Source organism: Prunus avium, chromosome 1 (assembly GCF_965620075.1).
Source record: "Prunus avium chromosome 1, drPruAviu1.hap1.1, whole genome shotgun sequence".
NCBI classification, from domain to species: Eukaryota; Viridiplantae; Streptophyta; class Magnoliopsida; order Rosales; family Rosaceae; genus Prunus; species Prunus avium.
Window position 1 is genome coordinate 52,884,272 of NC_142284.1, and position 24,901 is coordinate 52,909,172.

General features: G+C 34.5%; 4 long non-coding RNA genes across 4 annotated transcripts; 2 read left to right on the forward strand and 2 right to left on the reverse strand.

Annotated features, from left to right (window-relative positions):
- The first annotated feature begins 502 nt into the window (after window positions 1–502).
- Window positions 503–2,012, forward strand: LOC110766275 (uncharacterized). Its single transcript, XR_015835478.1, has 3 exons — window positions 503–841; window positions 913–986; window positions 1,747–2,012. It is a non-coding gene; the product is annotated as an uncharacterized LOC110766275 (long non-coding RNA).
- A 7,732-nt stretch (window positions 2,013–9,744) lies between these two features.
- On the reverse strand, window positions 9,745–12,050 carry LOC148298001 (uncharacterized). Its single transcript, XR_015836687.1, has 3 exons — window positions 11,968–12,050; window positions 11,376–11,570; window positions 9,745–10,093 (listed from the first exon to the last, which is right to left on the reverse strand). It is a non-coding gene; the product is annotated as an uncharacterized LOC148298001 (long non-coding RNA).
- Window positions 12,051–12,533: 483 nt separating this feature from the next.
- LOC110766274 (uncharacterized) lies at window positions 12,534–12,958 on the forward strand. Its single transcript, XR_002528134.2, has 2 exons — window positions 12,534–12,629; window positions 12,799–12,958. It is a non-coding gene; the product is annotated as an uncharacterized LOC110766274 (long non-coding RNA).
- A 4,014-nt stretch (window positions 12,959–16,972) lies between these two features.
- On the reverse strand, window positions 16,973–18,788 carry LOC110744263 (uncharacterized). The gene is made up of 4 exons (XR_015836822.1): window positions 18,459–18,788; window positions 18,294–18,360; window positions 17,504–17,563; window positions 16,973–17,186 (listed from the first exon to the last, which is right to left on the reverse strand). It is a non-coding gene; the product is annotated as an uncharacterized LOC110744263 (long non-coding RNA).
- Window positions 18,789–24,901: the final 6,113 nt, after the last annotated feature.

Here is a 24,901-nt window from a genome sequence, read left to right on the forward strand (position 1 = left end):
CACAAAATAATTTAAAATAATTAATTACTATTTATTAATTAATTTATGAAATGTGTAAAATATTTAAATATTCACTAAAGAAATAATAATTAAAATATAATTAATTATTAAAGTCATTAAAAAAGGCTAAGATATTACTTAATTACATATATTAAACTAAAGAAGAGTACAGCCTCAAATATTTTGTTTACAAGAAATTGCGATTTGATGTCCTCAAATAAGTATATATGATATATTTCTTTATTTCGGTGTGAGAGTTAAATATAACATTGTACATTCATTACATTACAGCAATTGTTACCGTAGTGGGATTGATTTGCAATTCATAGTTTGTAGGATGTTCGGAGTTCAAATCCCGATGGGATCAATCTTTTCTGAAAATATTCATCAAGTTTTTTTGACTGGGTCATCTGGGGATCTAGAAAGATTTTTATTTTTATTTTTATTTTTTATCCACGGCTAAAAGTACTAAGAGCCCGTGGCAGCTGCCTCCTGTGTGATTAATGGCGGATTTGTTTGCTCGAATGACTGCTCTCGTAAACAATACGGGAGTGGTTGTTGAGATACGAGAGGTCGAGAAGGGAGATGATGTTGGGAAAGGCAAACTAGTTGCTAGGCTGCAAAATGGGAATCGCAAAGTGATCAGAGGGATGAAATTTTTGGATCGAATGGCTTATTTGGGCCCCAGAAGCATTCATGTCACTGCGATACTTGCTGCTGGTACCACCACGAAGATCTTTCCAGCGCAGTATTTCGCTGACTACGGACGGGTCGTCTTTCGGCTAGACAACCAAAAACTGAAGTCTGATCCAGAAGAGATGTCCGATATCCGCCGCATGAGGTATCATCTCTCTCTGGCTCTAGCTGATGTATTTGCAATATCAATAATGTCATGAGCGTGGTGAATTGCAGGCCGGTTAGGTTCTTAACATGTGTTTGAGCAAATCATCAAAACGGCAGGCGCGGATCATGAGCAATATTCATCGGTATCATTTCTTGCTCTTTCTCTCGGTAGTATTTGATGCTAAGGGCTGTGAATTATGGTTTTGCTCGCATGCCCACCAAGTGTTCGACCAAATGCCTAAATAAAGTTGGTCTGTGTATTCACTTACAAAATACCCACCAAGTGTTCGATGAAATGTCTAACTAAAATTGAGCAGTAACAGTTAAAACTATTTGTTAGATAGAGGTCGGCCTGACGATCCAGTTTCATACCCACTAATTGTTCTTAATTGACTCATACTAAGATTGCCAACAACAAAATAGTCTAACCATAATTGTCTACATCGAAAGTGCCAACAAAATCACTTTTTTGTTTGCATTGTGTCTCTAAAACCTTGTGTGGCCTAGTGACATTAACATTGCTGCTGGTGCTCTTCAACTGATGAAGCTTTACATGATGCATAACTTCTTTTCAAGATACAGATTCTTTGTTTCCATCTGCCAATTGATGATCAATAAATAAATTGACTATGTTCACCACTATTGTCTGCATTGCCTTGCATTTGAGCAGGTCCGCTATAGAGCTGATCATTTGGTCAAATTTTATGTTCACCTTGTGTAACATGATTTGGGGTTCCAATTGGACTCACTGTCCATCTCGTGCTGACATGCATTTACAAAATACTGCTGCTATCAATGTATTTATGTTTCTTCAATATCAAAAGTGTTTTTGTTCGTTTAACTTGGCGATTTTTGTTGGACATGATTTTCTTACATGGTTTCTCTTCTGCTCTGGAATTGCAGGGAGTGGTGACATTGACTATGCTGTTTTTCGGGGTGTAATGATTTGGGAAAGCTCTTCGAACGAAGATCATCTGGTTGAATTTAGCTGGTTTGTCATCAGGACTTTATATGATTTCTGAGGAGATCTTACGTTGGGTTATGTAATTTTATTTACTCTAATAAGACTATTGGTGAAGTAATTGTCATCTGTGATGACAAAAACCATGACTATTGGTGAAGTAATTGTCATCCAAAGCAAGTTAATAATGTCAAACCTTTTTATGCTACTTGTTTCTGGTTACTCAAAATTTTCATGCATTGAAATCATGACATTTCGTTTTCGTGTCATATATTAGTCCACCATTAATTAAATACTTGGAGGACTCAGTATTAACCAAATCGGTTTATTATTCGTATCATGTTTGGCTTGATTGATTGATATACACTGGAGAAATTATAGAAGAAAAAAGGCAGCCGCAACCGTTCCTCGCCTGCGAAGCCTTCCATCCCCACAGCCTGCCATGGCTGTCACCCATCTTTCTTTTTTCATCATCTTTCATATCTCTTCACCTTACAATTTATCAACACACAACCTTGAACATTTAAAGGAGGCTTGAGAATCATCATCTAGTTGGCCTAATAATTGCCATGGTTGACCTGGTATCTTTCTCTCTCAATGCAGGGTTCAATTAAATAAGATTGAGGATCTGAAAGAGTTGGTTTATGGTCTTGAGGAGAGCATATTTGTTAATCCGTAATTGGATTGGACTCCGATTATGGGCCCATCACTTTATGGTGTATTGGTGTTGCAGACAAAATTATGATGAATGAATATGAGAATTTGAATATTGAGAAACATTGTGTGAAGTTGCTAGACGACCTAAATGACAGTTAAATATAAAAATATAGGTGTATATAGGTAAATAATGTACCTATCTTGTATAAATACTAATACCAATGGATAATGCTCGAAACTACTCTTATCGATAAACAAAAATCGGGGAAAAACAATTCAAAAATATTCAAAAAAAGATCACAGTATCTATGTAAAGCGTATAGCCGCTTGGCTATACTATATATATATATATATATAATTAAAAAGAACGACCCAGTAACGCTGCGTGGCTATGCTATTGTTTAAAAACAACAAAAGCCGACTATAATTTTTTTTTAAATTCCACGTATAGCCGATCGGCGATACTATGTATAAAATAGAGAAATGTATAAATATTGCTAGTTAAGTTGGGCTATTTGGTTTATACGTACTGGGTTGGGCCTAAGCTTTTGTCATATCCGTTCTTCCAGGGTATACACCCTTCTCCCTTTTGGTCCAATAGTACCAAGTAGACCCTAAAATAAGGGGCCTATATTATCTACCCTTCCAATTTCCAGAGAGACTAATCTCGGTATAGAAGTGGAGATTGTGGCAAACATGGTCTTATTAGCTCAGTGGTAGAGTTGTTGTCGTGCATGCCAGCGGCATGCGAGTTCAATTTTCTATGTCCTCGTGTGTGCGTACGTGAGAATGACCCCTCTCTATTTCTAAATGTGCCAATCAAAAATAAAATAAAATAAAGTAACGAATAATGTGAAAGCATGTTAAGATCTCACGGATCTCATAGTTTATAAAACCCCGAGAATAATGTGAAAATATATATAGCTTCAGGGGGTTTATTTATATGTAAATATGATAAATCTCAAGAGCTGTAGTCCATATCATTTATGTGAAAACGTAATATTATATCTCAATGGTATTAGTTGTGGGTTTAGTCTTTTGACTCTAACCTTTCTCTAACCAAGAGTAGCGCAATGACTATTTTGGATTTAAAGTTATAAAAAGACCATGACCGAGGAAAGCAAGCAAATTGCAATAAACAACTAACAAAAAAAATATAATAAAGCAAGAACGTCGTTGTAAACAGAAGATAATTCGACCGCATCCAAAGTGGCGGGAAATTAGTCAATGTCACCAGAAGATGTCAAGGTTCCAACGTTGCGCGCATCATCCATTTTTTAAGTGCTAGCTTGCAGTGATGACTTTCTGAAGCCAATACATGGAAAGTCCAGGGATAAACAACAAGAAGCTGAAAACAAGTGCTAGCTTGCATTGATAAACAATTAGTAAACAAAAATTCTTGCGTAAAGAAAAGGAACATAAATCATTCTAAATTTCGACCAAAAAATAGGTCTTTCTTAATTAAAAACTATTCTATTAAAAATATAGTTGATTAAAAACTTCCAAAGTACCAAAAAATATATATACTTAATATTTCCTTCACACGTTACACATAAGAACAAGTTTTCATTTGTATAAATCACCTATGGCTGCTTGACATTCGTGGCTTGACCTTCTGGAAGAAGGCCTACGGGCTTAGCAGAGGACGAAATTACACAAATTTAAACTAACCTAGTGTTACAGATGTTGATGCTCTTTTTGGGAGGATCAACTTAGAAAGAAAGAGTGGGGTCTTAAGCAGGGAAGAAGGTGTAGACCTTTGGTAATTGAGTAACCTGCAGAAGACAATGGGAAGAATCAGTCGTTAAGCTTCGGACACTGGTGTGGTGCTTGCCAAAGGCTCTCTGATGCTTAAGTCAGCTATTTGTGGTAATTTTGGCAGAGTAACAGTAAATGTGAGAAAATTATTACCCCTTTTGTCTTGGGCACTGTTCCCTATTTATAGGAAGGTGAAAATAGAAGGCTTGCACAAAATTTCGATGTGGGACTTTGTGCAAGTTGCTATGGTGGTGACACGTGTCCATGGAGACTAGATTCGGCAGGTGTTGGTCGCCTTGGAAGAGTGTTTTCCTTCGGCAGGGAAAAAAGCGTGTCTGCCTTGGTTCTAGTCGCTTTGGTTAGCGCTTGAGAAATATACCTAAAACACATTACCAAGACAGATTATTGTTTTTCTAATGTGGGGAGCATGGTTTATAAAGCGACAATATTAATTACCAAGATCAAACAAAATTCTATTTTACATTTTGGGAAACAGTGGTTTCGTTTAGATATATGAACACTATTTGACTCCTTACAAGTAAGGGCCATTATGCATTATAATCCATCACACTTTAATACGTAGACAAAACTAAGGGCCAGTTTGGCATTGTTGTGCTGTGAAAATAATCGTTGTCAAATTTGCTGTGAGAGAAAGTAGTTTGGCGTTTGGTAAACTTTTTGTTACAAATGTTGTTAGTACTGATTCCCCCATAATCAGAAAATGATTTCTGTATAATTATTAAACCCAACGCCTCTTCGAAACTAATTCCAACATAATCAGAAAATGAAAGCATCTCATTAGCTACTTTCCCTTATAGCTTTCTCTCATAACCATTTTTAATAATAAGTGATTTTCTCATAATTTACTAAGTGCCCGTTTGGCATTGCTTATTTGGGATGATAAGTGATTTTAAAAAAAATTTGGGAAGTCCAGCCCGTTTGGTAAACTATGAAAAAATCACTTATCGTTAAAAATTGATGTGAGAGAAAGCTATAAGGGAAAGCAGCTAATGAGGTGCTTTCATTTTCTGATTATGCATTAATCAGTTTCGAAGATGCCCTGGATTTGATGATTATATAGGAATTATTTTCTGATTATGCGAAAATTAGTACCAACAACACTTTTAATAAAAAGTTTACCAAACGCCAAACTGCTTTCTCTCACAGCTGATTTCTCTCACAGCAAATCTGACAGCGATTATTTTCACAGCACAGCAATGCCAGGCTTCCAAAAAAAAAAAAAAAAATCACTTATCACCCCAAATAAACAATGCCAAACAGGCACTAACTCATTTAAAAAAAATTAAAAAAAATTTATGCACACATGCATGACTGTGATTTAAAAATAAATAAAAGTAAAATGACAAAGAAATTTACTTAACTGTTGAAAATGAAAATAAGGTAATTTGTACACCGCCACTGACTGGGATAATATTGAAAATAAGTTAAATATATAGGTTTTATATTTTTGTCTTAAAAAACCACAATGGGCTACAGCCCACTGTAGCCCTTAGTGTGGTTCTGCCCCTGTTTATATGTAAGAAGCCAAAGTTTTTTTTCTTTGCGTTAAATGTCGCTTACTCTTTATATATACATAAACAAAACGACATATAGTAAGTATTTCAATTTTTCTGAATAGATAAGAAAACTTCATCAACTTTTGGAATGCGAGAAGCTTAAATGATCTTTTCCGTTTTATCTAACAAATTATGTTTTTTTGCATGATTTTTAGAAGGCATGACCCTTAAAAGAGCAAGATAAAAAGGTATAAAAGATTCCAATTGTTGAAATGCATTGTTGAATAACCTTAAAAAAAAAAATGTGTACATTTAAAATATATATTTCAGACATCTTGAACATAGAAAAACTGCTATATATACTAAGAGTTGTGTGTATCAGAAGATCACTCTCGCTTAGTATTGGCACTAGCGCTCTCTCTCTCTCTCTCTCTCTCTCTCTCTCTCTCTGGCTGTTAATATACACAAACAATTTTGCGGGCTCTCTCGGCTGTGATTGATTACACACAAACACTTTTGCTGGCTATACGCTAAATATATAGTGTGTGTACTCATGGCTACCACTCCTGAACGTCAACAACAAATGGAAGCCCTAGAGAATAAAATAAAAGAGAAAAAGCCTTTACTTAAGGAACATGATGTTCGTCTCAGTTATCTTCAATCAAATGGCTTCCAACTTGGAAACTTCTACTTGGTCTTTCAAGGAGTTATTCTGACGGCAATTGCAAGTGGTGACTCAGTCTTCAGATGTTTAGACCGTAGCCTGCTCATCAGCGTTTCTGCATTAGCAACCGTCCCTAATTTGGTTGCATTGTATTTAATTGGAGAGGAATATATAAAAATCATCACCCAGCGAGACGAGATCGCGATTCTGTGCGATGAGGACAATCATGAATTAGCCCTTCTCAAGAAACAAAAATCTAAAAAGGATACCGTTGGAAAACGTATTGATAATTGTAGAAGGAATATGCGTATAATCTGCTTCGTCATTTGCATGGGTTGTTTTCTGGGCGTTTTCGTCATCGTGGTTTTGGTTTGCATGAAGACTCTTCGCAAACCAGGGGCTAAATGTAAGTACCAACAAAGCTGAATGATAGATATATGCAGTAATGGATGCTAGCTAGCTAGGGTTTCCTTTCAGCATTTCGTGGATTGTTTGTTTGGAATATCAAAATAAAGCTTATAATTAATGCTTTGTATGGTTTTAATTTTTCTTTCCGCACATTTGTGAAATTGGAAATTCCTACGTACCTACTCCATCATGTACAAGGATATATGATTTTGCGATCCCATCATTATGTACCAAAATGACTACGTATGGTATGAGTCTTGTTATTCATCATCTGCATTATTTAAATTAATCTACCGTTTTCTCCTTTCCCTGCATTTTAGAAGATTTTGACCATCAAAATACACGTCATAATAAATATTTTATTTTTGTTTGTTCTAAACGATCATATTCTATAGATATTCTTGCATACAACCAATTTGTGTTTATGTCTCTCGTTACCCTAATTATATAGACCAATGGCGACGGTGGTACATGCCCCCTCTCTTTGTTTTTCATTCAAGTGAATTATTGTTATACATTGGAGTGCAATGGCCTAAACTTTTTTGTATCCATCGATGCATGTTAACTTGAAGTTGTTGAAAAATACTTTTGGACCCGAAGAAAAAAATGCCATAGTTTTATTAGGGATATCTAAATTATTGTCTAAATTATTAGGGATAGAAAAACCTATTTGCATGCAACCGATTGTAGACAAGACAAATTTATAATTTTATAATTAGTAAAAAAATGCTCCTATTGTTCATATTTAATGAAATAACAAATAAAAAATTACAGGCATGGTATTGTGTCCAACTTAAAAAAAACTAGTAGGTAGAACAACAAAAGAACAAATTTGACATTGCGTAAACAATAACCAGAGTCTTTTTTAATTACAAAATAATCTATTTATAAATAGGTGCTTAACGACTTCTAAGTACCCACAAATACTTAATATTTTCTTTAGACACACAGCTTGGACAAGTTCTCCTTCATATATAAATCACCTACAGCTGTTTGAGATTCCAAGGCCCACGAGCTTAGCAAATAACGAAATTAAATTAACCACAACAAAAGTTTCTTGACACGTGTATCATCATCATCATTTTCAACACTTGATACGTGTTCATAGTTATAATTATGGTTCCACAAATACAAAATAAAGAGTTAACTATGGTTATGCATATGAATATAAGTCAAGTACTGAAAAATATGATAAAAGTACACTTTGGGTTAAAGTGATTAACAAAAATATTTTCAAATTATAATAAGGTTCGTGAACTTGTACTGTACATGAGTTTTGTTTTAGTACTGTAATTTAGTTAGTTAAATTTTTTGTTGTTGTTAATATTAGGGATAAATCAGACAATTCACTTCACATTTTAAAGTATTGAACATTAAAAATCAAAATTAATAACTTGGGCAAGATACAGAATTTTTAACTAAAGCATAGCACTGTTCACATGCGAAGTTTGAAATTATATCCAACGACAATGATATTTCCTTCACCTTATTATAATATTTCTTACAATAAAAAATTAACGCACTCACTTTGCACGCCATTATTTGTCGGGGTGCATTTTTGCTCACCACCTTAACTAAAGGTGTATGCTCACCATCACCCTTAAAGGGTGACACCTGTCCAATGGTTAACCTTAGTTAACTTAAATGTGAGAATAAAAATAAAAATTAAAAAGGACCCACATCTCGTTTCTCTCTCGGTTTTTCCTCCTTTCCCCTTCCTTTTCTTTTTCTTTTTATTTTATTTCTTTCCTTCTCCTCCCCCGCCCATTCTCTCTCAAAGATACTAAACCCAGATTCACAGTATCCTCCTGTAAAAAGCTAATAATAATAACATAAAACAATAGCAATATTGCCAGAGAGCGAGAGAGAGAAGACCAATGAAAAGATGTCATCTTTTTGCCCAAGCTGGTGACTTTAATGGTCCAAACCGAACTCTCACACTACAATCTTGATTTCATTCAACATATGTATATATACAGATTAGTTGTTGTTGATGGGTTTTGTTGGAAATTGATTGGAATTAGGGTTGGTGGTTGTGGTGGTGGTGATGATCTAGTGGAGAAGTGTGTGATTGAAAGTTTTGCGCTTTGAGGTTTTTGGGGATTTTCTCTTTTTAATTTTGGAGGTAGTTGTTTGGTGGGAAGCCAACGCCATTGAAGAAGGCTCTGTGGTTTGATTTTTCAAGTTCCCAATTCTCAGTAGGAGACAGGTTCCCAATCTGGGTTTAGTATCTTTGAGAGAGAGGGGCGGGGGAGGAGAAGGAAAGAAATAAAATAAAAAGAAAAAGAAAAGGAAGGGGAAAGGAGGAAAAACCGAGAGAGAAACGAGATGTGGGTCCTTTTTAATTTTTATTTTTATTCTCACATTTAAGTTAACTGAGGTTAACCATTGGACAGGTGTCACCCTTTAAGGGTGGTGGTGAGTATACACCTTTAGTTAAGGTGGTGAGCAAAAATGCACCCTTATTTGTCGTGTCAAAAGTAGGCCATCGTGAATCCTGATCCAGAAAATCCTTAAAATAATTAGGCAGAGTCCAAAGTTTGATAGAAATTTGGTTTTATGGCCGCCACTTTGGTTTATTCTTCGTCATCATCTGAAATGGCCTTTTGTTTTGTTATATTTTAAACGAAACCAATTAAATTTGACATCTCGCTCTAAGAAAGCTTTTGGAGTTCCCGCCGAGGCGGGTTCAAACACTTGTTACCGACAAAAAGACCGACTTGGGCCGCTAAAAGTTGACTCACGCTGTCACCATTAAATAATAACACGTTTGAATGATATTTAAGATGATTGAAAGCTAGTGGTATTAAAAATAGGAAACAAGTTTTAAATTCTATAGATACCAAACCCATTAAAATTAGGGAGTTTCACTAATATACCCAAAATGGGTGTTGAAATTATAAAAAAATCCCATATGGAAAACACTTTATAAACACACCCAAAACCCATTTATTAAATAACAAATTGGTATTGAAGTTACTATATATTACAAGGCTGCCACTTATAAGCCCAACAGAAAAAAACTCAAAAGACACCCAAAATCAACCCAACCCAAATTTATAAACAAGCCCAAATATTTTAACCATATAGAAAACCGTAACTTTTATCCAAAAAAATGGAAAACAAAACCGTAACTTCCAGCAACTTCAATTAACCATCTTTGCCAAACGTCCCTTCAGTCATCGTCTTCATCAAAGCGTCTTCTTCATCTCTCGAAACCGAAACTCCATAACCACAACCAAGCTTGATATACTTTCAAAAACAAACACCACACACTGACCTCACCTACAAAACCAAGACAAAATTTCAGAGAATAATTTCAACAAGAAAACGATTCAAAGGTAAGACATTTACAAACCAAACCTATACTGAAATTTCAGACATTTACTATCATTATTTTAGTCGCTAGTTTACTGAAATTTCTGATTAATGGCTGTAAAGTTCCAGTATAGGGTAATAACACTGCTTGTTTCCTCTGAAATCCTATTTCTGATGCACGTCTAGCACTGTAAAGTTCCAGTATAGGGTATTAATACTGCTTGTTTCCTCTGAAATCCTATTTGTAATGCATGTCTACCACTGTATAGTTCCAGTATGTGGTAATAACACTAGTAGACGTGCATTAGAAATAGGATTTCATAGCAAACAAGCAGTGTTATTACCCTAGACTGGAACTTAACAGTGGTAGACGTGCATTACAAATACGATTTTATAGCAAAAAAGCAGTGTTATTACCCTATACTGGAACTTCACAGTGGTAGATATGCATTAGAAATAGGATTTCATAGCAAACAAGCAGTGTTATTACCCTATACTAGAACTTTACAGTGGTAGATATGCATTAGAAATAGGATTTCATAGCAAACAAGCAGTGTTATTACCCTATACTGGAACTTTACAGTGGTAGATATGCATTAGAAATAGGATTGTAAAGTGGTAGATATGCATTATAAATAGGATTTCATAGCAAAAAAACAGTGTTATTACCCTATACTGGAACTTTACAGTGGTAGATATGCATTAGAAATAGGATTTCATAGCAAACAAGCAGTGTTATTACCCTATACTGGAACTTTACAGTGGTAGACATGCATTAGAAATAGGATTTCATAGCAAACAAGCAGTGTTACTACCTTATACTGGAACTTTACAGTGAAAAACAGAAAAAACACGAATATACTCAGATTCAACTGAAAAAGCATACCTCAATTAATATGAAAACCAAATCGAATATCACAAATTTCTAACCACAGCTCAAACAACAAATCCACAACCAAACCGAATATGAAATCAATCCAAATTATAAACAAAAAGAAACTAAAATCACAATTTAAAACTCAAACAAATATCTAAATACAAATTAGAACGAAATCATAAAATCCAATAGCTTGCCTCCAAATCGGCAATAACAAAAATAAACATATAAAATCAAGAAGAATTGGATCTACAATTGCATATACATAAACACCACAATCTAGGGTGTATTGATTAATTTCCAAAACTTCAAAATCTATCATAACCACATACATAAACAGCTAGAGCACGAAAAGTAGATGAAGTTTCATACCTCGATTGACGGAAACAACCACCGAAGTTGCCGAAAATGACGTCGAAAAACTCGAAATCCACAGACCTTTCCGAGCCCGCAGCGGCGTCGTGAGTGGCTGATATGGCTGGGCTTTAGCCCAGACTTGATCGTCGGCCCTAGCCGGTCCTTTTCTGACCAGTCTCATGGCTGGCTGTGGCCGGAGCACCAAGATCGCTGGAAAGAGACGGGAGCGAACGCAGAGAGACGAGAGCAAACAGAGAGAGATGAGAGAGAGAGCGCCCAAAATTTTTCAAATAAACTAATTTAATACTAAATGGGTAATAAAGGTATTTCATTTATCTAATTAAATTAAAAAAGGTAACAGCTGTCAGTTTTGGGTTTTTTTTGGGTGTGTTTATATATATTGAATGGTATAGGGAATATTTATAGTTTTATGTCTAGGAATGGGTATTTCACTAAATTTCTATTAAAATTAGGGGTAATGATTTCGTCACTCCAATTTTATCCACTTACACTCCTTTTTTAAGTTATAAAATAGAGTGTAAGCAGATAAAATTGGAGTGGGAAAATCAACACTTTAAAATTTAAAATTTAAAGTTACTCTTATAACCTTTGACCAAATGCAGTAGGCCTTTTTCCTTCGAGAAACCCAACCACTACCGCCATCCCAAAGAAGAAAAGATTAGTCATATTGTCTGCTTGTCTGCAGGAAGGTCAGAATTCATCAACACCAAAGCCTTGAGAAAACTGAAAATGGATTTTAAATCAAAAGAACAAGAGAGTGAATCGAATAAGCTGAATGAGAGGATCGAAAAACTTGGCAAAACAGCGACGCATCTGGAAACAACTATGATGCTGCTGGTGATGGGCTATATTTTCTTCCAGGGCGCCATATTCGCGTCTGTTTTCCACAATCCCAGCAACATGTCGTGCGAGTATTGGTGGATTCCTTTCTCCCTCTCCTGTCTGATTTGCGTCATCTTCGCCATCCCATTTCAGACTTATGTCACAAATTGGGAGCGAACAAAACATTATTACTCCTCGACCTTTCTAAAGCAAGATTTGCTTCACCACAAGATGGTCACTTCATCCTCAGTCGAAACCAGGATGTATGATATGCCGCAGGGAATATTGAAACCACAAGTTTATCAGAGAAACGCATTCATATACCTGGTTTCTTTAGCCCTTCTGGCCTACACCATCCTTATTTTGAAGGCATGCCGATCCATTCCCTGCCACGGAGATGCTACACCTTAGACATATATACATATGGTAAGTTCTCCCACTAATCCATTCATTTGACATGTAAAGCTGTATTATTCATCGATCCGGATCCTCTATTTGGCTTTTCTCTGCTAACTTCTCTTCTTCACACCACATGGCACTTTAGTTTTACTTTAAGGTAAGCCTAAAGAGAATTTATTTTTTATTTTTGGGGTAGACACAAGAGTTACAGGTCAAAACCACGAGCACAGCCCCACCAGTAATATCAGACAGAGTTCAATGCCTGGAGGGCTTCTCGAGGTACACCATCTACCCAAACGTGAGGTGAATGCATGATGGCCTATGTTTGTAGTAAAGTTTGGTTCTCTTAGGTGCTGCTTGAGGAGAAAAACTTACACTACTACAATATCAGGTTTTGGGCACCAATATTATTTGTGCTCTTTAGTGTAAAAGGCACAATTATTCGTGCTCTTCGTTAACAGCCACGGTGCAACCACAATAAATTGATCGGTTTCCTATATAAGAGTTTCCATTGTTCATTAAGCAAAAATTTACTTCTTTCGTGTCATTTGCTCAATACTTTTGAGCATGGAAGTAGTTGTTATCACACATTGACTGCTGCATCTGATTTCACTTTTATACATGCACACCAATTATTCATTTGTGCCCAAAGTATTTATTTGTCACAAAAAAAATTGATTACAAAAAAAACCTAAACCACCTTCTCTCTCTCTCTCTCTCTGAGAGCACCACCGCCACCTACTTTCTCCCTTTGTTTCTCAAACAACACCTCCCATACCCGTCCAGCATCACTACCAAAAATACCCAAAAAAGAAACATAGTACACAAAAAAACCAATTTAAACGGTTGTGTATTTTGTATGAACAACCCATCAGAAAAATCAAACCTAAATAAAAGTAATAGTAGTAAAGTTGAAATGGTATAAATATCCCAGATTTATGATATAAATAAAAAAGGCAAAAACTTCTTACAAAAAAATAGAAACAAATTCTTACCAGCCATGTATGATATGGAACCGAAGAACGAATAAAGAAAAGAAAAAAAAAAGTGAGGAGAAGAAGAGGAAGAGGGGGCTGGTTATAGAGGGAACGATAAGTGAGAGGAGAGAGAGAGAGAGAGAGACGTGCAGAACACAAAACAGAAAAAATATATATAAAAACAAAATAATTATGTGGAGACCGGTTTTAAATTGCTTTTTTTGGGGGGTTAATGTTTTAAATTTAAACTTTGCTTTGAGAAAATAAATATTAAAGAAGTTACTACACATGTAAATTTTTTTAAATTGTTGTACACAAAATGATTTTTATGTCTGGTATGTCACATCAGTCAGATAAAGACACAAATTTTGTGTGTCTATCTAAATAATCACTTACTTTTCCTTAAAAAAAATATCAAATAATAAATATATAAAGACTGTGCCATGATTTTTTGTGCCCAATGTTAAAATTGTGTCCTTATGCTTGTGGTCTTTGACCAGTTTTTTAGTAGTGTTAGTTGCAACCCGAATATCATGTTTTGTTATTTCGGTCAATAATGTTATGTTACGTGGAAGAGTTATCACGCGTGTCATAGTATTATTTATCGGGAATAACAAAATAGTGTTATACCTGTTTCATGAAAGTCCTTCTCTTACTTGAGAGAAAGACGTATGAAACATATGTTGCATGGAGTTTTACTTTGATTAGGGAAGAACAAAAAAATTTGCCTAATCGAAGTAACCTCAAAGCATTGTTGTAGCCGTCAGTCTCTCTTCTCTCTTGTTTCAATCTCTGCATCTCCCTTTTCCCTACAACTTGTGTAAACACATCTCTTCCCAACTTGTGTAAACAATCTATCCTCTTTCCCTATGAAAACTAGCCCTTGCCAATTCCCCGAATTACAACAACTATGTTAACTTTCATCTCACAGTTTCCCCCTTTAAACCCTTGCACTTTTGTGATGGTTATACAATCTGAGTTTTCGTCAAAACACATAAAATTCTCAAATATAGAACTACTTATTGAAAAAGGCTTTTTATCGCAAATGGTTCACGAAAACTAATGAAAGCCTATAAGCCATCTTTGTAGGTGTTCATGGTCTAAATGCTTACCAACCCTTCATCTCCTACATATCTAAACTTTTGTTACAAAAGAAATATAAATCACCAATAATATAGTTAAAGTGGGAGAAAGAATGGGATTTTGGAGACTGATGCTTTGAAAAACTTTGAAAAACAAAAGCAGATAAGAACAAATGGTGTCAGACGTCAAATTTAACGTTTAGTCTTTACCTTTTAAGTTTTATTTATTTTTAATTGCGTATCTTTTATTTATTTATTTAAGTGTGACGTGTTAACTTTTTGTTTATTGGATGAAATATAAATGAGGTGCTATATGAAGAAGATAAGTTAAATTAGAGGATCAGATACCAAATAATATTTTTATACTAATTACCACTTACTTTCTTTAGTGTGAGAACGCGCTGGACGGTAGTACCAAACCGAAGACTGTGTTGCGTGAGGGTACCAAATAAACCAACAGCGGCAAGGCTGTTCTCGAAACTTTCCTTGGTGCTTCGTTGCTGATGTAATATTAACCCTTACAAAGTTACTTTGCTTTGTGGTTAATTTGGGCTTAATGCCCCATCCCCCAAGCCAAACTTAAAAGGAAGAAAAAAAGAAAAGAAGAAGAAGAAGAAAACCCTAGTCATTTGAGTATTCTGAAGTTCATCTTTTTGGGTTCGCTTGTAAATTATTTAATATGAATTAGGGTTAGGCCAATTGGAAGCCGCAAGGAGGTGAAATTACATGTGAAATTACATGGGTTAGGCCAATTGGCAGGGCGGTGATCCCAGTCATGAATCCCTCTCTTTGTAAATTATATTAATTTATATTAATTTAGACTATTATTTATATGATATATATATATCATGTGAAAATTATTTCAAACACAAATCTGACCCATTAACCTATTATATCCAAATATATGAATCTAAAGTCATGTCTTGTTTAACCTTCATATAAGCTACAATTTTATATAACAATAAAAATCCATATCTAGTCTATTTCACAAACAAATGTCAAAACATGTTACCCCAAAAAAATGTCCAAACGAAAAATAACTTCTAAGCTTGCAAAATGTTTGAATAAAAAAGATCAACTACATATAATCCTCCGAATTTTGAGGGTTATTGACCAGAGAGACATAGACGAATTGGTTCATAAAGGAAAACATCTAAGTACTGGCATATAATAGTTTTTTTAGAATTTCAGTATGATTTTTCAAAATTATAGCCATCATACTTTCTTAAGAGCACGATGTGATGGTTATACAACCTGAGTTTTCTTCAAAACACATAAAATTCTCAAATATGAGACTGCTTTATATGCTATATATCTGTGCTTTTGTTACAAAGTAGTAATTTGGAATTATATTGTGCATGATAGTTAAAGGGGGAGAAATAATAAGATTTTTGGAGACGTGTGCTTAGAAAAACTTTGAAAGCCTCAAGGAGGTAAGAACAAATGGTGCCAGACGTCAAATTTAACGTTTAGTCATTGCGTTTGGCTTTTATGTTTTATATTTAGGTGTGTGGTTATTATTTATTATTTATTTATTTAGATGTGAGTCGTGTTAACTTGTTTACTTAGATAGGGTAATCAAGGTATGGGAATTGGATCAACTACTCCCCCTTAGTTGATCCCATTCATGATTTTCAATTTGATTATGAATTTTACATGAAACCCATATAAATTTTATTCCTTATATGTTAGTAAACGTATGGGAAGTTAAGAATTGAAATCATTCCAATATCCGTGTGTCAATAAACACATGAGAAATAAATAAACATACTTTTATTTTATTTTTTTGGATAAATTCTAGAATTGTTGTAAGATCCCACATCGACCAACGGAGAGGGGGTTGATGTGCCTTATATGTAGGCCTGGGCACGGTTCGGGTCGGGTCAAAATTTGGCCGACCCGCGAGCCAAATCGATGGAGAGCTCGGTTCTCGAGTCGGGTCGGGTCTAGGGTGAAAGCCGAAATTGGGCCGAACTAAAAATAGGCCTCGGTTCTCGGGTCGGTTCTGAGTTCTGATCGGTTTGGGCTTGAGCCCAATTTTAACATTTTCAAAAGCCCAAATTTTATTTAATTCGCCAAAAAAAAGCCCAAATCATTTTTTTTTTATCAAAACAAAGCCCAAATCATTTTTTTTTTATCAAAACAAAGCCCAAATCAGATTTACTTTCATTCAGCCAAAACACATTTTTTGTCGTCAAATTGCCACAACCTATTAAATTCTTATGAACAAGCCCAAAACACTTTTTACTTATCTTTCAAAACCTAAAATTATGTAAATTCAACCTATAAAAATCCATCATTCCAATCTAAATTTCTAAACTAAATGAATCTCACATTCACACATTTAACCAACCAACCAAGAAAAGGAAATATAATCTCTTACAAACCATTACAAAAAATAATACACAAACCAAATTAAACTTATGAAATTAAAGATTACAACTCATCACAAAAATACACATGAAGATAATATCCTTGCAAAAAATCTGCTGCATCCATTCTTCCAAAAGCCTTAACAAAACAACCTACACAACACTTACAAGAATTAACACAAACTAAAACATATATATTATCCAAAAACCAGATTTAAAGAGAGTTTCCTATCCATCAACAGACTACAACATATATATTATCCAAAAACCAGATTTAAATAGAGTTTCCTATCCATCAACAGACTACAACATATATATTATCCAAAAAACTGATTTAAATAGATACAAAACAGATTTAAATCACACACTGTCAATGAAAACAGATACAAAACAAATTCAAAACAGATCCAAAAAACAGATTCAAAACAGATACAAAACATATTCAAAACAGATTCAAAAAACTTATTTACCTCCATTTAAGCAAAAGCTTTTCGAAACTTTCAAAGCTCAGCAGCAGAGATGCTAAACAACTGTGAATGAAAACAAAAATAGGGTTAGGTTCTAAACAAGCTTCATTCCTTTCATAAATTCAAACCAAATTCAAACCAAATACCCTAAAAATCCTAAAATTAAAACCAAAATTTGAACTGAACCCCAAAATTTCAGAACAGACTCCAATTAGCAAAGATCATCTTTGAACAGAAACAAAAAGAAAAAACAGAAACTAACGTTACTAACCAATCAAAACAGACCTAGCATGTATGTAGCATAACCTATTTAACAAAAAGAAACATAAACATAATTAATACAGTAGCATAACAACAGAATGGCAGCAGCAGAAACAAAACCTAGTACTTTGACAGAACCTAATTTCATAAAACAAAAATTAATTTAGCAAAACAGAACCACCAAGGACAGAACCAAATAATCACAACAGTATAATTTAACAGAATAACCTAATTGGTAGCAGCCCTAATTAGAATAATTTAACAGAAGAACCTAAATGCTAGCAGCCCTAATTTATATAATGAAACTAACAAATCATAATTTCTTTGTCAATTTCAATTTTCAAATAATCATCACAACATAGCATAAACTAATTGGTGGCAGCCCTAATTTGACAACCCTAAAACCTTAACAGAAAAAATATATCATCACATCAACCTCAACCACCAAATCGACAAGCCTAATTTAAAAGAAAATAAACCATAAATTCAATTTAGAATAAACCCTAAATTCAAAGGAAGATGATGCTCTCACCTTTGACTGATTTGAGAGAGAAACCCATAGAAGAAATCGGAGGAGAGGAATAGATGGTGATCACAAACTGAGAAACATAGAAAAATCGAGATAAGAAGAGAGAGTTAGCGGAGCAAAACAAAAAACTGGGAAAAAATTTAACATATAAGAGAAAGAGAAGCTGACCTGTCGCTGCATGCAGGGCTGATCGACTGAGAGTCTGAGCGTCTGAGAGCGAGGATCGTGAGAGAGTCTGAGACTGAGAGAGGCGCGGTGGCTGATCGACTGAGAGTCTGAGAGTGAGAGGATCGTGAGAGAGAGAGAGAGACTGAGAGAGTAGTGGTGCTGGTGCTATTCGAGGATTGAAGATCTAAGGGAGGAGGCGGGTCGAGACAGAGAGAGGTGAGGCGCCACTTAGTGTTAGGTCAAAACGAAAAGAAAAATTAGAACGAAGAGAAGACTGAGTGAGATTCGTGAGAGAGAGAGAGAGAGAGAGAGACTGAGAGAGTAGCGTGTGTGTGAGGGTTACAGCAAAAAAAAAAATTGCGTAAGGGATCTGGTGCAAGCACTCTCACACTTCCTCTTTTTATGGCCAATCACATGAGGCCACGTGTAAATTATATATATTTAAATATTAACCGGTTCGGTTCAGGTCCACCGGTTCTGAAAAAATTAAAACCGAGAGCCGAACCGTTGACCTTCAGTTCGGTTCAGGTCCAGATTTGACTTTTTCAGTTTGGTCAAAAAACACTCTTTTTCGGTTCGGTTTGGGTTGGTTCGATCGGTTTGATCGGTTTATCGGTTTTTATGCCCACCCCTACTTATATGTACATGCCCGCATCCATCTAGCACGAGGCCTTTTGGGAGCTCACTGGCTTCGGAGTCATGGGAACTCTCACTGGCTAGAGCAATCCCAGGATGGGTGACCCACTGGGAAGTTGGTAGTGAGCTCCCAGAAACAAAACCGTGAGGGCCAGAGAGGGGGGCCCAAAGCGGATAATATCGTGCTACAGCAGAGCTGATTCGAGATGTGACAATTTGGTATCAGGGCCACTCTGCCATGTGGTGCGAGTGTGCCGACGAGGACATCGGGCCCCTAAGGGAGGTGGATTGTAAGATCCCACATCGACCAACAGAGAGAGGGTTGATGTGTCTTATATGTACATGCCCGCATCCATCTAGCACGAGGCCTTTTGGAAGCTCACTGGCTTCAGAGTCATGGGAACTCCGAAGTTAAGCGAGTTGGGGGCTAGAGCAATCCCAGGATGGGTGACCCACTGGGAAGTTGGTAGTGAGCTCCCAGAAACAAAACCGTGAGGGCCAGAGAGGGGGGCCCAAAGCGGACAATATCATGCAACGGCGGAGCCGATCCGGGATGTGACAATTGTATTCATAATTCAACCAAAAAAGCCACTAGCCACAAAAGACCAATACAAACTAGCCATAAAAAGCCATTACAATAATGGAGCGATCCAACATCAAAATTAAGACAATCTGGTGCGCCTCCACTAACGATCACACATAATCGAAGAAACTCTGACATATGCATCCTAACTAAGATTGCAAACTCAGAACAACCAAATAGAGACAACACTTGAAAAAACCAAACCATAACAATACAAATAAAACTCTCACAAAAGGAGAGGAGAAAAGCTCTCACAAAATGAGAGATGAAAACTACACAGAAAACTCAAAGAGTCTCTGCGACTTATTCCAAACGTAAAGAAACCACAAAAAAGGATGGTTGTAGAGATATGGCACCGAAATGCATGTGAAGATCTGACATCGAGACGCAACCGCCTATAATGGGTGGAGGAAAATCGTAACAAAACGAAAACAAATAGAAGAAACCTTCTATCTCTAAAAATGGGGGAAGAAATGAGAAGGGAGGAAGGGAGGAAGGGAGGAAGGGAGAAGGGGAGAGGGGAGGAAGAACATTGGCTTCCTCCCCTTCAAAGTGAAAACGACTCTAGTGTGTTTTTTGGGAGAATACTTATAGTTTATTAGATAAAATATAAATAAGGTACTTTATGAGAAAGAAAAGTCAAGTCGAGGATTAGATACCAATCCAATAATATATTATACTAATGTTGGTTTGATTTTTTGGTTGTAAAATATTTAATTTGATATGAATGCATGAATGTTCATATAAAGTCATAATTGACGATGTGTTGCGTTTTAAATTAATCATGTGAAATTATTTTAAACACAAATATGACCCATTAACTTATTTACTTATTTAACATTTTTTTTCATTTATCTATATATAAAGGTATAGACAAAGAATGGTGAAACATTCAAAATATCTCAAAATGCCTCAGTTGATTAAAGGTTCGTTTAGGAGTGATTATGGATAGACCAATAATCATTTCTATGGAGAATGACTTCTCCATATAATTACTTTATGTGATTTTAAGTAGGGGTTGGCATTCAAACCAAAAAACCAAGTTGAATTGGGCCCCAAAAAATGGACCAAGTTGACCAAAAACCAAACCGATTTGGTACAGTTCCGATTAGGGGTGGTTGCGGTTCGGTAACCGCGAATTTTTGCCCAAACCGCAAACCGACCGACTATTTATAGTATGGTGATTTTTGAAACCCCGCAAAAAGCGGTCGGTTACCGTGAATTAGCGGTTTAAAACCACAAGTTCTTTTTGTGTCATTAAAATACAATCTTCCACATTTTAAGCCTAATTTTGATACTTCTTTTGAAGCATTTTGAGTTCAAGCATACTTTAACCCAAAAATATAAATTACAACGTAAAGAAATAAATTCTCAACCTCAACTTCTCAAGCATATATAAATTCACAACCTCCTCCATTTCTCAAGCATTCACAACCTAAGAAAATTAAAGTTACAATTCCAAGCATTCCAATTAAAGTTAAACTTCTCAAGCACTCACAACCTCAACTTCTCAAGCATTCCAATTCCAAATCCTTTAAAGTTACAAACCAAAAGGAAAATACAATGCAAAATGAATTAAAGTTACAACCCAAAGGAAAAATCCAATTCAAAGTTAATTAAAGTTACAAACTAAAAGGAAAATGCAATGCACCAATGTTACAAACTCATGTGTTGGTGGTGGTGAGTGGATTTGAAGGACCCCGTTGTGTTGTTTGAGCACCAATGCTATCTACAAATAAAACAACATAAGTTTAGTACATTTTATTATAAGAAGAAGCATAAATAACATGAGCAAAAATAAACTAATTACTTACAAGTTGTCATATGTTCCATTTCCTTGTATAATTTTTTTTTAAAAATATAGTCGCGGTTTGTGATAACCGCAAGTTTTGAAAATCAAATACCGCAACCGCAACCGCAAATGCAGTTTGGTTCTTCATACCGCAAATGCGGTTCGGTTTCCCGCGATTGCGATTCCATTGCAGTAAATTATCGGTTGGTTTTTGCCGTTTTTCGGTTTTTCGGTCTAAAATGCCACCCCTAGTTCCAATTCCAATTTTTGTAATGAAAAATCGAATTGGGCCAAACCGGACCAATTGTCTTAATATTTTTTTAAATATACCAAAAACTCAATGCTTAAAGCCCTATCCGAAGTTTCAGACAGAAAAAAAAACCTTATACCAAGTTCATTGGCCCATTTCACCAACTAAAAAGCCCAAGTCCACCTTATCTTTCTCTTTTTTTGTCTTTTTCTCTCCTCTTCTGCCATGACCCTTTTCCTTCTCCCTATTCTTCTTTTTTGTCTACTCTTCTCCTCGTTCAAAAATTATGTCCTCTTTCTCCTTTTCTCTTCTTTCTCTTCCTCTCCGACTTCTCCTCTTTTTCTTTCACATTTCTCTCTCTCTTCTCTGTGTTGTTTATCTCTCTTCCTCTCTTTTTTTCTCTCAATTTCTTTCACCATCACATATCTAGCAGATCTTATGTATGCAAGATCAGATCTTGATCTTGCGGATCTGATATTGTTGTATTTGGTTATATTTCGCTGTACATTTAACATTCTATTATAGAGTACATCCGGGCGGCTATACTACTAGAATATTCTATTAATATAGTATAGCCGATCGGCTAGACTCTTAAAATATCCTTTTTAAAATTTTCTTTTTTATTAATTAAATAATATCTTAACCTTATTTAAATACTTCATTAGTAATTATCTTTTAATTATTATTTATTTAGTGAATAATTAGTATTAAATATTTCAATAAAAATCCTAGAAATTTAGTTTTGGTACCCAAATATTTTAGTATCCCAAAAATGAATTTTAGCTTCGAAACTTAAATCCAATTCACAACGTGATTTGATAATATCAACTACTTTATGGAGTTTGATTGAAATACATGAACTTGAGTCCCACATTGAAAAATAAGAGAAAATATCTACTCCTTATTAGGTTTATGGTTAGGGTTCGAGGCTCGAGAAAGGATTTGAAACAAGTTCGGAAGTTAGGGTTTTTGATTTGAGACTTGGATTTACCCAAACTAATTTTGTATAAATAAAAATAAAATATGGTCCACAAAATAATTAAAATAATTATTTATTATTTATTAAGTAATTTATGAAATGAATAAAAAAATTTAATATTTACTAAAGAAGTAATAATTAAAAGAGTAAAGAAACTAATTTTATATGTTTAAAAATAAAATTCTTTTTTTTTTTAAAGCTAGAAATCTCTCCCAATGAAATTCACCTCTGCCAACAAACTGTCGTCGGGAGAGATCTAATTCGGCACATTTCACCAAGATGGACATGTGCCGACGCAATTTCGTCGTTTTAAAAAGTAAATATAAGTTTATTATCTTTAGGCCATCTCCAGCCATGGGCTATTTCCTAAATATAGCCCTAAAATAATACCAAAACCATCTCCAGTTATGGACTAAATAAAATTTTGGCCAAACTTGGAGGGCCACATTTGGCCATTTAGCCCTCTAACCAGGCCATATGTAGCCCAGCTTTAGGAATGGGCCAAATTTGTAGCGGGACCCATAATCTGCTTTTCAACTGCCATCTATCCCTAGGACGCTACATTTGCTGGATTTATATAGATTTTTAAAATAATAAAAATAGTCAGCTTTTCAAATTTGTAGTCAGATTTTTAAAATGACCGTTGGACCTACCCACTCCCAATTTTTTTTTTAAAATAATAATAAATATGGTTAGCTTTTCAAATGTTTTCAAGTGTTGTTTAAAAAAAATTTATAACAATATATTAAACAGTAGTTTAATTAAATTAAACAATATATAGTTGTGGAATGTATGAGTGTTGTACCATAGTTTTTCTCAAAATAATAAAATATGAAGGACCCTAAAATATAGCCCTGCATAGCTGGAGATGGAAAAATTTAGCCCTGCACTATTCTTTAAAAAATTAATATTTTGGGGGGCTAAATTTTTAGCCCTGTACTATATTTAGCCCTATGGCTGGAGATGGCCTTAGGTCCAATAAATTTTCTTTTTAGTAGTTAAATAATATCTTAGCCTTATTTAATTACTTTCATATGTAATTAAGTTTTAATTATTATTTCTTTAGTGAATAATTAAATATTTTAATTAACTCCCTAAATTATATTACTTAATAAATGGTATTTAATTTTTTTTTTTATGTAATCAAATATTTAAATACTAATTATTCACTAAGTAAATAATAATTAAAACATAACTACTAAATAAAGTAATTAAAAAAGAGAAATCAAGACTATGTTATTTAAAACGTATAGCCACGTGGCTATACTATTAAAATATTCTATTTATAGAGTATAGCCGATCGGCTATACTGTAAAAATATTATATTTAAACTGTACTCTTAAAATTCTATTTATAGTGTATATCTGCGCGGATATACTGCTAGAATATTCTATTAATATAGTACATCTGCGCGGCTATACTCTTTAAATAAAAAACTATACTTTTAAAATATTATATTTAAAGAGTATAGCCCTGTGGCTGTACTCTTAAAATTCTATTTATAGTGTATATCTGCGCGGCTATACTGCTGAATATTCTATTTATATAGTACAGCCGCCCGGCTATACGCTTTAAATAAAAAAACTATCACCGCGCGGCTATACTCTTAAAACATCCTTTTTAAAATTTCCTTTTTTATTAATTAAATAATATCTTAGCCTTATTTAAATACTTTCATTCGTAATTATGTTTTAATTATTATTTCTTTAGTGAATAATTAGTATTAAATATTTTAATAAAAATCCTAGAAATTTGGTTTTGGTACCCAAATATTTTAGTATTCCAAAAATGGATTTTACCCTCGAAACTTAAATCCAAGTCACAACGTGATTCGACAATATCAACCACTTGTTGGAGTTTGATTGAAATACATAAACTTGAGTCCCACATTGGAAAAGAAGAGAAAGTATCTACTCCTTAGTAGGGTTAGGGTTAGGGTTTGAGGGTCGAGAAAGGTTTTGGAACAAGTTCTGAAGCTAGGGTTTTTTCTTCGAGACTTGGATTTACCCAAACTAATTTTGTATAAAAAAAAATTTCCACAAAATAATTTAAAATAATTAATTACTATTTATTAATTAATTTATGAAATGTGTAAAATATTTAAATATTCACTAAAGAAATAATAATTAAAACATAATTACTAATTAAAGTAATTAAAAAGGCTAAGATATTACTTAATTACATATATTAAACTAAAGAAGTT